The sequence below is a fragment of the Delphinapterus leucas genome, chromosome 3, assembly GCF_059928025.1.
Source record: "Delphinapterus leucas isolate spDelLeu-1000000601 "Yukka" chromosome 3, BTC_Dleu_Yukka2, whole genome shotgun sequence".
NCBI classification, from domain to species: Eukaryota; Metazoa; Chordata; class Mammalia; order Artiodactyla; family Monodontidae; genus Delphinapterus; species Delphinapterus leucas.
Window position 1 is genome coordinate 16,300,545 of NC_143131.1, and position 16,723 is coordinate 16,317,267.

General features: G+C 43.2%; 1 protein-coding gene across 1 annotated transcript in view; it reads left to right on the top strand.

Annotated features, from left to right (window-relative positions):
- The first annotated feature begins 222 nt into the window (after positions 1 to 222).
- The window catches only part of BASP1 (brain abundant membrane attached signal protein 1), a 54,751-nt gene continuing 38,250 nt past the window's right edge, over positions 223 to 16,723 (top strand). The window contains exon 1 of the mRNA XM_022581424.3: positions 223 to 380. The gene's annotated coding sequence lies outside the window, so the exon portion shown is untranslated. The remainder of the gene's footprint in view (positions 381 to 16,723) is intronic.

Sequence of the window (16,723 nt, forward strand, 5' to 3'; positions counted from 1 at the left end):
GGCCCCAGCGCGGCGGGGAACTCAGGGGAGGCGGGAGGGGCACCGGGATGGAGGCGAAGGGAGGGGAGCGAGGTGGGCGGGGTGAGCGGGAGGAGGGAGGCTGGGCGGGCGGACGCACTGGGGGAGGGCGCTGGGCAGGAAGGGGAGGGGGAGCGCGAGCGCGAGAAATGCAGAGGCTGCAGCGGCGGCGGCGGCAGCAGTAGCGGCAGCGGCGACGGCGGCGGCGGCAGCGCTCCAACTCGCTCCTCGCTCCGGGCTCCGCCGTCGAGCCGGGGAGAGAGCCACCGCCAGCGGCCAGGCACCCGGCCGGACGACGCCAGCGACCCGGGCCCCTCCGCGGCACCGCGCTCACCCAGGGGCGGCACAGGCACCCAGATCCGGTAAGGAGGCGCGCCCCGGTGGCCCAGCTGCCGCCGCGGACCCGGGTTGCAGACCACCGGGGCCTCCGTTCCCCACTCTGCCCCCGCCCCACCCCCGAGGCCCTTTGTTCTCTCTCGGCGCCGCAGCCCGGGGCGGGGAGGGAGTGGTGCGGTCCCCACTAGACGGCGCGGGTCGTGCGGTCCCCCTCCGTGAGGCCTCCGTCGCGCTTCGGGCATCTGGGGTGATGGGGGGCCCCGAGGTGGGTGGTTTCGACCGCTCGCGGGGCGGGGAGGATGGGGGGTTGGTGAGCCTGATAAACGGAGTTGGGGTTGGGCGGTGGGAGGGAAGCTGCTAGTTAAGGAGGAAATTGCCAAATGTGAAACCCTTTAAATGAATTGCGTCCCGAAGAGACGGTTTTGGGAGGCCGAGGGGAGAGTATCTGCCACTGGCCCTGTCCAGAGCCGGGAAGAAAGCGCTTGGTGCGAGGGGCGCAGCAGCAGAAGATGGAGGGTGGGGTGCGGTGGGGCGGGGGGGAGGGAGGGGAGAAGGAATACGGGGAATCTGGTGTGATCCGAAGGGAGGAGGCGGCTTTTTGGTTCAGCAGATGGGTTTCCTTGACCTGTGGGACTCCTGAATCTTGGCTTCGGGTGGCCAAGGAAACGCGAGGTTCACACGACAACGTGCCTCCAGAAGCACAGCTGAGCAGATCAGAGCCCCAGCCTCGGTCGTGGCTGAACTGCCTTCCCATGAACCCGTGGGCTACATCTGAGTATTTTATGTTTTCGAGTATTCGGTTCGGAGAATGCGCTGAGTGCCTCCTGTCGCGGGCCCGGCCGGGAGGGTGCGAGCTTGAACCTGACAGCGCGCGGCCCCTGACCGCCCAGCCCGGCTGTGAGCGAAGGTTTGGGGTTTAGCAGGTTTTGCTTAAAGCGCTAACACTGAAAGCCGACTCTCGGCCCTTGTTCGCCCTCCTCGCTCAATCGCCCCCGCCTACCCGCCCCCCACCCCAAGAATAAAAATTGCAGAATCCCTGGGTCCGCGCGCACACACACAAAGCGTGGCTACAAACCGCATTCTTTCATGAATATTCATCGAACGCTTGGCTGGCCTCCTGATCTGCTTCCTCGGAGACATGTCCGCCTTGAAACGGACTCAGTGAACAGTCTTTGCCTGTGTAATTTTCACTCTGCTTAAATTAGCACAGCGCACACGGGTGCATTTTTAGTACCTTGACCAGGATTGACACCACACCTCGGTCTGCCGCGAGGCCACTAGCACATCTGTGGCGGGTTAAAAATCAAACACTAGTCTAGAGGTGGTCTTCCCGCAATAGGGGTGTGGATCAGCCTCCCAGGGATTACAGCCAGGGCCAGCAGATCCTCAGTACTGCGGGCAAAATGAATGAATCGGGACTGTAATTACCTATTCCTTTGTCTTGGCCTGGCGCATGCGCCGGAGAACAGGGAGTGGAGGGCCCAGGCAGCCCTATCTGATCTTTCCATCACCCACCCCCCACTCCCTTCCCAAGCCCAGGAACAAAGGCGTTTGCCCTAAACGTTGCGTGAAACCGCTGGATACAGATGACAGGTTTTTTTTCTCCCCTTGTGTGTGTATTTCTTCTTTTCCAGGCTATCTCATCTCTTGCTTTCTTAGCGATTTCAATTGATGAAAAATAAGATTAGCCTTGACGATGAGGGCAAACTGGGGATTAAATATTTTTGTAACCGAACACTGCTGTTTTCCTTTCTCGTGCTGTTCATTATTCTCTTTCCTGTAACATATTGCGCTGCAGTGATGGTGGCTGTCTTCATGTGCATCAATTAACCGTTTGTCTGACAGATTTTTGCTGCTGGCCATTTGATTAAGGGACCTTGGTCTCAGAAATGACAGTGGGTATTGCCCCTAGTGTCACTCCTTGGGAAAAATTAAGACATTTTGGCGTTTATACGAACAAGATGGCCTACAAAACCCAGAGCTGAGAAAAAGGGTTACCTTGTCAGGATCCTAACGCTGTCTGTTTTCTCTTGATTCCTAGTACCTCATTGTTTCATTAGGAATCCCAAAGAGGAACCCCGTGGAGATGGAAATCCACTGATAGGAGAGGAAGAAGCAGCTGGGGCTGCTGGGGTGAAGATGGTTGATTAAATTCTTCATTTTTCTGTGTCTAACAGAAGCCATGAGCCATCCTCTCTCTCTCTCTCTCTCTCTCTCTCTCTCTCTCTCTCTCTCTCTCTCACACACACACACACACACACACACACACACACACTTGATGGTTGATGACTGATTTTTTTTCCAGTGATGCAGTAAGCAGATTATGGCCTCTTTTTGGGCTAGTTTGTTCTATCAACTAAAAGGAGACTTACTGTGTGTATAAAAAGGAGCTAAATATTAATATTTTCACAATGGTACGTTATGCTTGAGAGAATTTTATGCCTAAGTATTCTCGGTACACCCTGGCAAGACAACACGTGGCAGGAAAATGGAAATCATCTCTTTTGTTCCTTTTAATAAAACTTGATATTGATCAAGTTTACTGTATCAGGACCTTTATTTGGTAGGATGGCTGCCTGCTACCCTCTCTACTCCTTAGTATTGAGTTTTTTTTTTTTTTTATGGTTTAGAGGGCTAGATGTAGGGTTTTTTTGTTTGTTGTTTTTTTTCTTTTCCTTTAGGTTATGTTTTTGAGATGAGTCAATATAGACCACATGCAATAGCAAATATATGCCAATATGTCCTCAATTCAATGAATCTTAGGTTTTTGAGAAAGATAATTCTTAAATTGAATTATAAATGATCAGTTACCTTTTTCTTTTATCCAGCTAGCTTTCTGTCAAGCTTTAACAGGTAGAGAAAGGGAGTTGGGCCTTTTGACAAAATGCGCCAACAATGACTACACAGTATTATCAGTGGCGCCAGTGGCGCATCTCTCCTTAACTGGTGCTCACGCTGTGATTATGTGGGCACAGGAGGACCTTTCCTCCCCACAGACCACCCTAATTTGAACATCTAATTTGAACGGAAGAGCCCTATGGGCTTTGGCTCCCTCTCTTTGGAGGCATCTTTACATCTTTCTGGATTTACTAGACCAAACCATATTATAATCTAAGATGTGACATATTCTGTCTCTTTAATTTTTGTCTTTTTTAAAAAAATTTCACATTAACAACAATTTTAAACCATTTTCATTCCGTGGTCAAGATAAGTGGAGTATGAAAAACTTAGGTTTGGAGGAGATTCGGTCACTGTACAATGGATGTCTGTAATAGTCACTGTAGTTTTGTAAAAAAATGGCAAAATCCAAAACCATTTTTAAAGCAAGTAAGGTGCCGTGTATATACTCATACACAATTTATACATATATACTCATGTTACGAAATAAAATTTTATTAATGATATGAAACTAAACTAGTTGGTGTAGAATATCATTTTACAGTGCTTCATAATGGTCTTCGGAAAGTAATCAATTTTCTGTTTTTCTCAGTATGTATATAAACGGGAGAACCAAACTAGTCTACTGAGATGCTCATTTCCAATTTTTACCCATGTACCCCTGAAACAAATGGGTTGCATTGAGCATCTGAAATTAACATGTTCATTTATGGGCTTAAACATTCACCTGAAGCCCTTTAAAAGCTGTAATAAACAATGCTTCCTAAATAAAAGATTATAATAAAGTTGCTTTGCCTTATTTTTGTTATCATTTGTAAAATTTTGTTTTGAAAAATATTCGGAAAAGGCGTGCTAACTATTTGTCCAAAGCAATTGCCTTTGGTGTCTGCTTCTGTTGAGAGCCGATGCTCTGATTTGCTTAGGTCTTTATCTTTCTAATAGGTAGGTTTTACCTACTCATTTTACACCCTGTTTATCAAAAGATTAACATCTTCTTAATGATTGTTTTAGCTGGTAAACTGGAAACCAGGTAACTGCTAAGGGAAAACCGAGCATGTGTATGGGTTGAAGTTCTGGGGGTGGGGGGAATGGGTGCGGAATCTGTCATTTTATCAAGTTTTCTCAACTCACTGAATCCTTTGCATTTATTCTGCCTCTTAAGACTTTGGATAATACAATGCAGTGTGAACTTTACAGCTTAATTCTGGTGGATTAGTATCAGGAAATAACTGAGCTTGTGTATAGCCGGAATGTTTATTAAAGAGCAAATACTCTTGATGGAGAGGTTTCCTAGGATGTAGTTAGTGGAAAAGAGAGTCAGTTTGAAAAATCTCTAGGCACTGGCTCGGCCACTTTGGCCAAATTACTTCAAACCTCTTTGAATTTCACTTTATTCAATTGTATAATTGGAGTAATAATTCCTAATTTTAGGCTATAATGAGGACCACACATAATGTCTGAAAAGTGCATAAGTACAGTGGCTGGCTCTTAGGGGCCGGCCTAACCTCTCAGTCTGCATTTTCAGCACAGTCATCAGTGTGATTGACATCGGTAACTAATTTCTGTATATTGAGCTGTATTTTTGTTTCCACGCTGATTAAGACCTGAGGGTTTCGGTGTATTCAGTCAGAAATAGGATATTTCAAACCTCATGTAGATATTTGAAATTCTGTGAGATGCTGTATGGGAATTTGCCCCAAAGTGGATTGAATGAAGCTAGGATGGCCACCCTCACTGAATTTCCCATGGCTGCTTATGTAACTCAAGAGATGGCATTTAAGTTCTTTTGAGAAAATACAGGGGTAGTCTTAAAACCACAGAAGTTCCCAGCCTGCCAAAGGAAGATTTTTGTTAAATGCCATTCCCTCCGCTGCTATTAAGACAGACAACTAGGTAAGTGCCATGTAAGAAAAAATGTCCAGTAAACCTTATCAAAAGTAAAAGATAATCATTTAGGGAATCAAATTCTTACCAGGATATAGTGAAATTGTAATTTTGAAAAAACACAAGCCTAAGAAGCAGTGAGGTTAGACCACAGCCTTTTTTCCCTCTGGAACTCAGAAATGGGATGAGATGGATGCAGAGTCTCAGAGTGTGTTTTCCCTCTTCTGCACCCTGAGGGTTTAAGTAACTTTAAAAAATCAGGCTTTCCAAAGGCAGTAGAAGTTTTGAACAAAAACAGGGAAAGCAGAGATTTTTTTGACTAGCGAAGGCAGTCAGTGAGGGAAGGTTATGCTCGAGCATGCTTCGAAGTCTAGGAATAAATTCCTGAAAGCTTTAGAGACTTAGAAATGGAAGTCATCTGCAAGCACAACAGGGAACCAGGTCATAAGGAAACGTTTCAAGATAATATAAGAAAATGGTGTTCAGTGAGGAAGGCAAAGTATTTACACAACATTTCCTTCTTATCTCTTAAACACTTTCTGAACCTGTTTTTGACTTGATTTTTTATTTTCTTGTTCATTTTGGATGAGGGAGGAAGGACTGGACTTCATGGGTTTGTTCCTTGAACTTCTCCTTGAAATATAGGGCTCAGCCACTGTACATTGTGTAGGAAGTATGATATTTAGAAAGCGTGACTTGGTGGGCTGGGTGTGGAGCCAGATTCACTGGGTTAAGAATCTTGTCTCAACCATTTACTAGCTGTGTGACCTTTGGCAAATTGCTTAGCTTCTCTGTTCTTCAATTCTCATCCATAAAATGGGGGTTATAATATAGAGTTATTGTAAGGATTAAGTAAAATAGTCAGAGACCTAGGACAATGCCTCACACACATTCTGTGCATCTTTATAATGCACATACACTGTAAAGTTGTGAGAGGACCAGCTTTCTGTACTTCATCCTCTACATTTATAGCTGTTTATATGCTTATTTCAAAGATTATTATTGCAAGACAAGCTGGTGGTGGTACCCTGGACAGTTGGTAGAACATAGAAGTCTGTGGTTTGGAAAAATCCTCCAAGTATAGCTATGATACCTTGAATATGTTGCCAGGACACTTGTACTAGTTTTGAAAGTCCAAAATGGGTAGAGCCATAGAACCCCAGCCTCTGTATTGATTGGTATTACAGTATAAAACAATAATATGAAAGTCCTTGGAAACTGAGAGACCTTCAGAGAAAGGCTCACTGGTTTGTTATGTTGAGATGGATAACCTTGGGTGTAGACATAATTCATATTCCTGAAGAGACTTGGCTTTGTTGTGCTCTGAATCAAGGCGCATTCATCAGCATATGAAAGGAGTGTTTTCGTCATTAGTGCAAAGATTGATATAAACCAGTTTAGATAAGTTTTCACTTTGCCACATCCCTACCACCCACACCAGGAGTAAAAACTAAAGCTTGTCTTACTCAGGAATGTTGAAGGTGTTGTCACCTGTTGACAAAATCTTTAGAAATAATTGTCTCTCTGGCAGCCTTAGTCACCGTGGCCTCTTTGAAAAGAAAAAAAAAAAAAAAAGGGAAGTTCTTGGGAATTTCAGATATTTGAGGTGGTTCATCCTGGAATCCGTTTGACCTTTCAGGCATTTAATTCAGGGACCTGCCTGAGTGATTTGTGTTTGTCCTTCAGGACACTGGGCTTGGCTGCTGAGTGAAGGTAAAATCATTCTCATTTTGGCTAAATTTTTTTTTTTAATAGTTTCTTTAAACAGGAGTTTGAATCTTAAGGAATCAGGAAGGAAATTATATTTTACTTTATCTATCAGGTATTCAGTATAGGAAAGAGGTTTTGGATATAGTGATTTTATCATTTAAGAAATTTCCTCCATCAAAGGTTTTTTTCTTTTAAATCTGGAGAAGTTAAGGGACGAAATTGGACACTTGTTGACTATTGATTGTATATCATATGCTCTAATTGCAATTTATGCCCTCAAACAAATTGTAAGATGCATTTTACCTGTGAATAAAGGAAAAAATAGAGGGTTAAATAATGTACATAAGATCCTAGAGCTAATAGAAATTGATAGAATTTGAATCCATGTCTCATAGCCCTATTCCACTGGCCAATGCTGCTGTCTTTCCCATAAGCCATGGACATTTTATTTCACGTAATTACGGACACTTGATAAAATGGATAACATATTGTAACACATTAACTTCTTCAATATTCATTTAGAGAGAGTTGTACTAAGTTCTTCAATGAAAAATTATTTGTCTTAGAAGAGATACAGTGTCTAATAAATATTTAATCTGTAAATACATTAAGTGATCTCTAGATTAGAAATGCTTCCCGTCATAGTGAACACGGGCTGACATCCTTAAATTATTTCTGGGATGATGACGGTGAGAATGAGGGCTGCTTTTCAGGACTGGAGAGAAATGTGGGTTTGGTTGCCGCCTTCACTTTCCTCGTGACACTTCCCAAGTGGAAGGAATCCTTCAAATGCCTTACCTGTGATTCTACCTTTGAAATACTAATCAGGGATACTGGTCAGCCCTCTTCCAGCTATGTAGTTAGGGTTGCCTGATTAGAAATAAACCAAGTCCTAAATTTGTGACCCCATTTTCCTTCTGCCCCCACATAAGATTCATTTACAGAAGGTTGGTGGCTGCTTGTAAATACCATCTTAACTCAGCCGCAGTCCTTTGTAAGTACTTGCCTCATTGTAACAGAAGGTTTGAAAGCTCATGACTAAAACACTTTTGGAACTCAAAAGGACCTTAGAAAAGTTAGTGGCTTATTCAAGGTCCCCTGAGCTGGTTAGTGGCTGAGTGGAAACCCAGGTTATTTCTCAATAAAGCCTCACTCCTATGGGCCCTCCCTTCTGTCTGATTGAGTCAAGCTCTTACTGTCTGTAACTTTAAAAAAACAAAAACAAAAAAAAAACTTACCATTTTTTGACTCTGATACCAGTTTTTGAAAACCCAGTGCTGACCCTGTTTCTCTCCCTGATGCCCTGTCTCCCGTCTCCAGCAGAGAGAAGCCATTCTGCCTTTTGATAACACCACTCGTGCTTACTGCCCGCTACTGCTTTATCTACGCGCCATCTTTCCCCCTCAACTTCTCTCTTTTTTTTTCTTACATTATAGGCATGTGGTTTCCTTTAGATGCCAAACAATTTATGGCATGCATTAAAACAACTTCGCCCAGAAAACTCAATTTTCATGTCATATCTTTGTTTTCCTCCTAGAATAAACAGCGTTGCAGGGTTTGGAGCCTGCACGTGGAGGGTAGGAGCTTGAAAAGAAAGCCAGTTGGTTTTAGACTAATTTGGGGCTGTAGAGTGAGCGGAGCAGTCGAGCATGGTACTCTCGAAATGCTCCGGAATCTCCTGGAAAAGCCAGCGTGCACAGTGCTGTGGAGAGGTGATGGACACGAGCTTTTACGCCGATTACTAGTGTCATCTGGCTTATTGGTTTGAGAGCTGCGTGAAACGTGAGGTTTAATCTTTTTTCTTTAAAATTATCATTTATAGTATTTGGGCCGATTTAGAGGATTTAAAAGGGCTGTACGTTTCTGAAGTAGTCATTAAGATATGGAACTTAAGTACTTAAGGTGTTAAAACGCTTCATAAAGCTTCGTATTCAGATGTTTGAAACGGATTTTAGCAGTGTAAACTGTTTATGTGCATCTGTATTTGGAGAAGCCGTGATAAGTTTAGTTTTGGATAAGAGAGTTCTAATTTCATATTTAAAATAATCTCTTTAGTCACTTCAGTAAGTGGAGAATAAGTTTTGGATAAATTTATATTGTTTCCCAGGGAAAACCTGCAATAAGCAAGTGGCATCACAGTTTTTGTAATGCTTTTAATTATTATCGTTTTGCAGGTTCAGAAATGGATATATTCCTAAAATAAACCCAAATTAAAAGTTTTTTGTAAGTTTATGAAGAAAAAGATGTCAGAGAACAGCTTTTCCTGGTTAAGCTTTCTAAATTACAAGTTTCCTGGATTGCTTGGCCAAGTGATTTTGAAAAGACCCACATCATTTACCCAGTGACAGGCATTCAAAACGCAATTGCCACACAGACTAATACGATAGCCAAGTTAAACAGTAACAAGATCTAATTGGGAAAATAGTATATCAAAAGAGAAAATAATAGGAACCATCTAATAACTGAGGACATCCCAGTTTCTTAAGGTTATAGAGAAGAGTGTCTCCTTGGAATCGTTGCGTAGTCACAGAGTACCGTTTTAAGCTTCTCTGAGCTTGTCTTGGAAACTGCAGAAGCTATAGGAATATTTGCTGTCTCTGACCTTTACAAATGTTCTCAGCTGTTTCAATACAAGATAACATCATCTGTATTTGCTTTCGGCATATTTAAGATTATTGGGTAAAAGGAAAATTGAGAGAAATCAGTGACTTACAGGTGGAGAGATTTTGAGATGACTTTCTCTCCTCCTTTATCCTGCATTCCATCAAGAAGGTAGGGTGAGGTTATATGACCACTTGGGTATTCACTAAAGACTTAAATGATTAAATGAGGTGTTCTGGAATCTTTTCTGAATGACTCATTTTCCTAAGGAAGAAAGGAAGAGTCTCAGTTAACAGTTGGTGACAATAGCTCTTGGAGGGTCTCGTGATCACCCAGCCTCAGTGAATACTACCCTTATTGACCAGAGGTTATTGTGGCACTAGGGTTTCCTCAGTAGCCCTGGTGATCTTTTGTTGAGACCTCAAGCTTTGAATTCCTAGGGCTTACCCAACTGGACTTTTCCAGCACTTTCAGTGTGTGGTTTTCAGACAAATAGTAACAAGTGTTTGTAGCAATGTTCTCAAGAAGGTTGTTAATACAAGATTGATGGTTTCCCAGGTATGTGTTTCTTCATGTGACTCACATGATTATCAGTCTTCTTCCTCACCTAATCTGGTGGTTGACTAAGGAAAAGTCTCACTGAAAGTTTCACTGGCGTAAGAGACAGAGCTAGTAACTCACTCCATTTACCTCCACCCTTTCTATTCTTACTGGTTTTGTTTCCACTATCCGGAGAGCTTAGCTTCGATTTCATCCATAATAAAGTCTCCTGGGTGGGTGGATGGGTGGGTAGTTGGGTATGAGGGTTGTCCTAGGAGAACTCAACTGGCTACAATGCAGAGAGAAGCAACCACATGATGGGATTATAACACGTGATTTCACAAAGGTAAGAGTCATAGTTTTAAATGGGAAAGGAGTTCCATTAATATTTCTAAGCTATGATGTTTGATTTACTCCTAACTCTGAGTGCTGAGAATATAACCAAAAAATGAACTCCTGAAAAACTGAATTTGAATGTCAACAGGCTTCACATCCCTCTACCTCATCAACCATGTTAATTAGTCCTTCCTGCTTAAAAAAATATCACATTGTTGTACTTTAAACTTTAATGTTGTCGATAGTAACGCATTCTTTGACTGTATCCTTATTTCCCTGCAACAAATAGTACCATGTTAAATGGAGAAGTGGTGGTTAAAGGAAGCAGGTGGCAAATTAGGATTTGTCCCCAGTTAAATTAGGATTTGTACCCATGCTACCCCCTTTAACTTGCCTTCTGTAAGACCAAGAGCTACTGCTTGCATATCTCTTTCCTGTTATTGATCCACTTTGCTAGGCATACTACCTAAGGAGTATCCTTTGTCATACCTATAGTGAGATAGCCAAGAATCCCAGATAAAGAAGTCCAGAATGATGTAATACTGCAAAAAATGTTACTGCTGTTTCTAAGGGGAGTGAAAAAAACCCTCAAGCCAGTTTCGAGTTGAGCATGATTTCTGTTGGAAGAGGGTGTGACCCTCAGGAGACATATCTAAAAATCCACCCCCAAACCCTTAGGGTATTTAGACAGCATAATATAATACAATTAATGTTAGCAGCACACAGCATGGCAAACCAGCAGGCCCTGACATGCTAGCAATTGTTTGCATAGTTTACCTAGTAGAGAAAATATCTAACTACTAGAATAAATGTTTTAGATCACTAACGTGCACCACGGTTAGTGTGAGATGTGAGTTGGCTGGGGATGAATTTCCATTGAAATCTGATTCTGATAACACATTTAACCACCACCCTAGCTAATTAAACCATCTCATCTTGAGAGAGGGAGAGGCATTTGGATACAATAGCATTTCTTGTGAAATAGTGAGCTTTGTAAAATCCTTCTGAAAGGGAGCAGATGGCTACACTCGAGGGAGGTTTCAACGAGGTACTTTTGCAGCCATATTTCTGGATGGAGAGAGGGGAATGCCGTTCCTTTCTGTTCTTAAGAGTGTCTGGATTCCCCTTGCGTGGGCAGGATTTCTGGTAAGTACGCTACAGGAAGCAAACCGACATCGTTCTAGATCAGCGGTCAATGACCTCGTTTCCAAGCCCCGCACCACCCCCTCCTTCTAGAGTTTTCTGGGGAGAAAAGGAGACTAGAGCACGTGAGGAGGAAGGCAAGGAACAGGAGGGTGGAGATGCTCTTGCAGGGATAGGAATGGCAGAGGCAGGGATGCTTTGTTTCTGTATTCATCTGCTAGGGCTGCCATAACACAGTACCCCAGACTGGAGGCTAGAATTTCAAAGTCAAGGTGTGGATAGTCAGGGCGTTCCGTTTCCTCTGAGGTCTCCCTCCCTGGCTTACAGATGGCCTCCTTCTTGCTGTGTCCTTACGGGGTCTTGCATCTGCGTGCGTGCACCCCTGGTGTCTCTGTATGTCCCAATCTCTTTTTATAAGGACACATCAGTCCTATTGGACTTCAAGGCCCTCTCTCCAAATACAGTCACATTTTGAGGCACTGGAAGTTAGAGCTTCAACATATGAATCTGTGGGAGGAGGGGACACAGCTCATAACAATTCATGTTTCATATTAGGAAAGGTGGTTTACAGTGAGGAACATTCGAAGCCCCTGTGCAAAATGCCATTTTCCCTGCCCTCAAGATGCGCTACCCTGGAGCCTGTGGTTTAATCCTCACAAATCCATGTGAGGCAAACCTAAGTAGTGTTCTCTTTGGACAACATGAGATGCAGAGAAGTTAATTTCCCTGAGATTCACGTTGCTGGAAAAGGTAGATCCTGTGTGTGATTCAAAGCCTGTTTTTGTGGCTCCCTTGGACTGGGGTTGGCAAAGTATGTATGCAGGTACCGTTCCCTCTGTTTTACTCAGGATGGACTTGGGTCTATGGATAAGGCCTCAGAATCCTTCTCAACACAGTGCTCTAGGCAGTCGCCACCAATCAATAGGCATTAATACGTGGTGAAGCCTAGTTTTCATTCTAGCACTGTATGATCATGTTTTTCCTCTGCTTGAAGCATTTCCCATTGGTTATCCATATACCTAAAAATGACAAGAGTGAATAAAGGAAGAGAGAAGGATTTACCTAGTCCATGTCGTGTAAAGAACTAGCCAGTCTTGGGTAAATTAAAATAGAGGTATTCTGGGGGAAAAAACCAACAACAAAAAACAAACAAAAAACTCTTACCAATAGTGGCATTGGTAAAGAGCCCTTCCTAATCTAGATGGAAGAGTTGACCAGATGTGTAAGCCAGTTTAAAATCCTATTCTAGCATCCATGCTTGTTGGTAGGGATTCACCATACAGAGTATTACCACAGGGCAAGTTTTATTGCATAGAGACTTGAAGACATTAGAAGATACAAGCTTTAACAGAAAGCAGATGTGGGAAGAATGGTTGGAGTTTTGATAGGTTTCTGCACAGAGGGACAGTAAACAGTGGGAAGTTAGTGTCAGGAGTCATGTGAAGTCTTTGATGACAACAGAAATCAAGGCTCATGAATGTTGGGGCCTTTCCAAGTAATAAAACAAGTAGTGATACTGAAGGGATTTTTTTTTTTTTTTTTTTTTTTTTTCTCTGTACGCGGGCCTCTCACTGCTGTGGCCTTTCCCGTTGCGGAACACAGGCTCCGGACGCGCAGGCCCAGCGGCCATGACTCACGGGCCCAGCCGCTCCGCAGCACGTGGGATCCTCCCGGACCGGGGCACTAACCCGCGTCCCCTGCATCGGCAGGCGGACTCTCAACCACTGCGCCACCAGGGAAGCCCCTGAAGGGATTTTTTGAGGGGCATTCTCAACAAATGTGGATGTGGGTATGTCTTCACTGAACAGTTTGGAGATGCTCTTTTTCAAAAAGCAATTTACAGCTTTTGAAAGTGCCCTCTCAAGTGATTCAGCCGTTGCCTTTCTGTTTCAAGCTGCAGGTCACGTCATGTTGTGTTAACTACGGCAGTAAAAATATTACCTCACTAAGCCACAGTCTAATTGAATACAGTAATTCACTGTGATGATTCTAGATGAACCAGCAGCCCTAAACTAATTGAAAGTTGGTACTGTTTAATATCTTTTATAAAAAATTTCACTGGTAAATTATTTTCTGCATAAAACCTGCAACGTGAGTTACTGTTGATTTTTTTTTTTTTTAAAGGATCTTTTTTTTTTTTTTAAGATGTTGGGGGTAGGAGTTTATTAATTAATTAATTAATTTTTGCTGTGTTGGGTCTTCGTTTCTGTGCGAGGGCTTTCTCTAGTTGTGGCAAGCGGGGGCCACTCTTCATCGCGGTGCGCGGGCCTCTCACGATCGCGGCCTCTTTTGTCGCGGAGCACAGGCTCCAGACGCACAGGCTCAGTAGTTATGGCTCACGGGCCTAGTTGCTCTGTGGCATGTGGGATCTTCCCAGACCAGGGCTCGAACCCGTGTCCCCTGCATTAGCAGGCAGATTCTCAACCACTGCGCCACCAGGGAAGCCCTGAATTTTTTATTTTAACTGGTTTATGCCCCATCTGTTTTCGAGCCAATGTCTGTGGTCTTCTTTCAGTGCTCGACTTCTGGTTAATAGCACCTTCTTCCATTCATTCCAGAAAACTGGGCTCTTCCTGTTAACAAAGCTCTATGGCGTCTACCTTATATTAGCCCTCACATCCGCCCATTCCTCTCTACACTAAGCTAGGGACCTAGTCGAAGTTTGATCCCTCTCCTCGATTACTGCTGTCTTCCTCTGCTAAGTCTAATCATGGCATTCCTGTGCTGAAGACTTTTCTATCATGACTTTCTGTTGCACTTAGAATAAAATGTAAAAATCCTTTGCTGATCTGTCAGTTCCCACGTGTTCACCTTCTGTTTTCCTCTTCAGCCTCCTCTGGTCCTCGCCGTCACCCCCCCTCTGTTCACGGCCTGCCTCTCAGTTCTCCCAAGGCTCCAAGCTCTTTCCCACTGTTCTTCTGCCGGGAGTGTTCTTTTTTCCCGTTGTCCGAGTACTCCTCGGCTTAAAAATGCCACTTTCTCAGAGACAGCTTTCTTGATTATCCCCACACCTCTCAGAACACTTGGCAGTTTTATCCCCACAGTCATCAAAACTGATGTGATTATTTAACGTCTCCATTCCTCTAGGTGGAAAGACCTGGGAGGCAGGGGTGTGTCAGTTTGGTTGATCCGTTACGGTGCTGTCCAACAGTTCTGGGACTTAGCAAGCACTCCCGTATTTGTTCAGTGTCAAAGGTTGCCTACAGGACATTATATTCATGGAAAGGCTGAGGTCCTTGGGCAGCTGAGGTAACTTCCATTTATGGACGGGAAATTTCAGCTCATCAGTTGTGCTTACTATGAAGATGAATATCTGATGAACTCCAATTAGTGTAAGGATTCTGTTTCCAAGCGGTAACCTTAGTGGTAATTGTACTAAAGCCCTGGGACATTATGGAGTGATTAGCACTAATGGCTCCTGCACCCGAGCTTCCTCCTAAGGTAGAGCGTCAAAGGAGAAATGAAATCGTATTGTTATTTGGGAAACAAATAGTATTACACTGTGAGGTCTTCTCAGGCATAAACCGCAGTGAGTGAAAGCTGGGGCTCGCTGTGGTTATATTTCTCATCCATACTTGCAAGTCACTGAATGTCATGGGTCAATAGTATTGAGCACCTTAACCAATGAATGTTTGTAACAGCCTCTGTGAGGTCAGGAGTATTAGGCCTCCAGATGAGCATATGATTTTAAATCTTAACACATTAATGGATTATAAACCTAATGAAGTAGATTTGAATTTGGCCCTGGTTCTGTGCTGTGACCACTTACTCTAAATGGTGAGTTCATCCATGCCAGGACTTTGCTTCCTTCAACTTTGGATGTCAGTTTCTGGCACAAAACCTATGGTCCAGTAAGGGCTAAAGGCACAGAAGGGCGTCTTTTGTGGCCATGTGACATCATGCTATACAGATAAGGCATATTTCAGATTGTTGGCCTTAGCTGTACTTTCACATCCGAGAACCAGCTTGTAATGAATCTTTAGCAAATATCACAGTGTTTTCTTTGGGGGTAGGGGGTTGAATACAGTTAAGACAACATTTGTGATTTAATCCTCATCCCCTCATTTACATGTCATCCTTGGCGGTCAGTATTCAACTTTTATTGTCTCATTCCTGAGTGTCTCTGGCCTTAGTGGGAACTAAGATTCTAAGAGATAAGCGTTTTCATGTCAACCCTGGGGTCTCTCACAGGACAGTGCCTAGCGCTCTAAAGCTGATTCTTAATGATCGAATTCTTATTAAATAAGTTTGTAGGTTTTTCCAGTGATAGAGAATTGATTTCTGAAATAACCTGTAGTTAAGAAATAATAATGCAGGGTTCCAGTAGGCAAATCTAATCTGGCAATACAACTTACTCATTCTAAAACATTTCTAGATATTGATACTTTATTTGCAAAATTTTTATTTTAATAAGCTTCCTTTTTACATATTCAAAGTGTAGTTATAGTTGAGGTGATGGCCGGGTATTTATTGTCTATATCTGTGAGCTGCTTTGGGCTCTAGGACATTCTCATACCCTCTCCAAGATTTATACTATAAACATGTGCTACTTTTACTATTAAATCAGTACTTTGTCTTAAAATGGTCTCATTTTAGACAAGATGGGACACATTCCGGTTGTATGTGGCTGATTACTCAGATGGTCTCATTTTATATGAATTCAGTTTATGAATTAGCCAATGGCATTCTCTGCAGCTGTGGCTCCTTTATCTCCCCCCCTTCCCCTGGCGCCCTTCCCCACTAACATGTTAGGATGGGCACTTCCATATGGATCTAAAGGAGCAGGCCCTCAGAAGGGAGAGCATAGCTAGGGATCATCTACTCTGTAGGGTCAAGTCAGTTGGATTTAAATTGGGTAGTAGAATAAAAAGGGCAGTGATAGCTCTTTTTTTTTTTTAAACATCTTTTTTGGAGTATAATTGCTTTACAATGGTGTGTTAGTTTCTGCTCTATAACAAAGTGAATCAGCTATATGTATACATATATCCCCATATCTCCTCCTTCTTGTGTCTCCCTCCCTTTCTCCCTATCCCACCCCTCTAGTTGGACACAAAGCACCGAGCTGATCTCCCTATGCTATGCGGCTGCTTCCCACTAGCTATATATTTTACATTTGGTAGTGTATGTATGTCCATGCCACTCTCTCACTTCGTCCCAGCTTACCCTTCCCCCTCCCCGTGTCCTCAAGTCCATTCTCTATGTCTGCATCTTTATTCCTGTCCTGCCCCTAGGTTCTTCAGAACCATTTTTTTTTTTA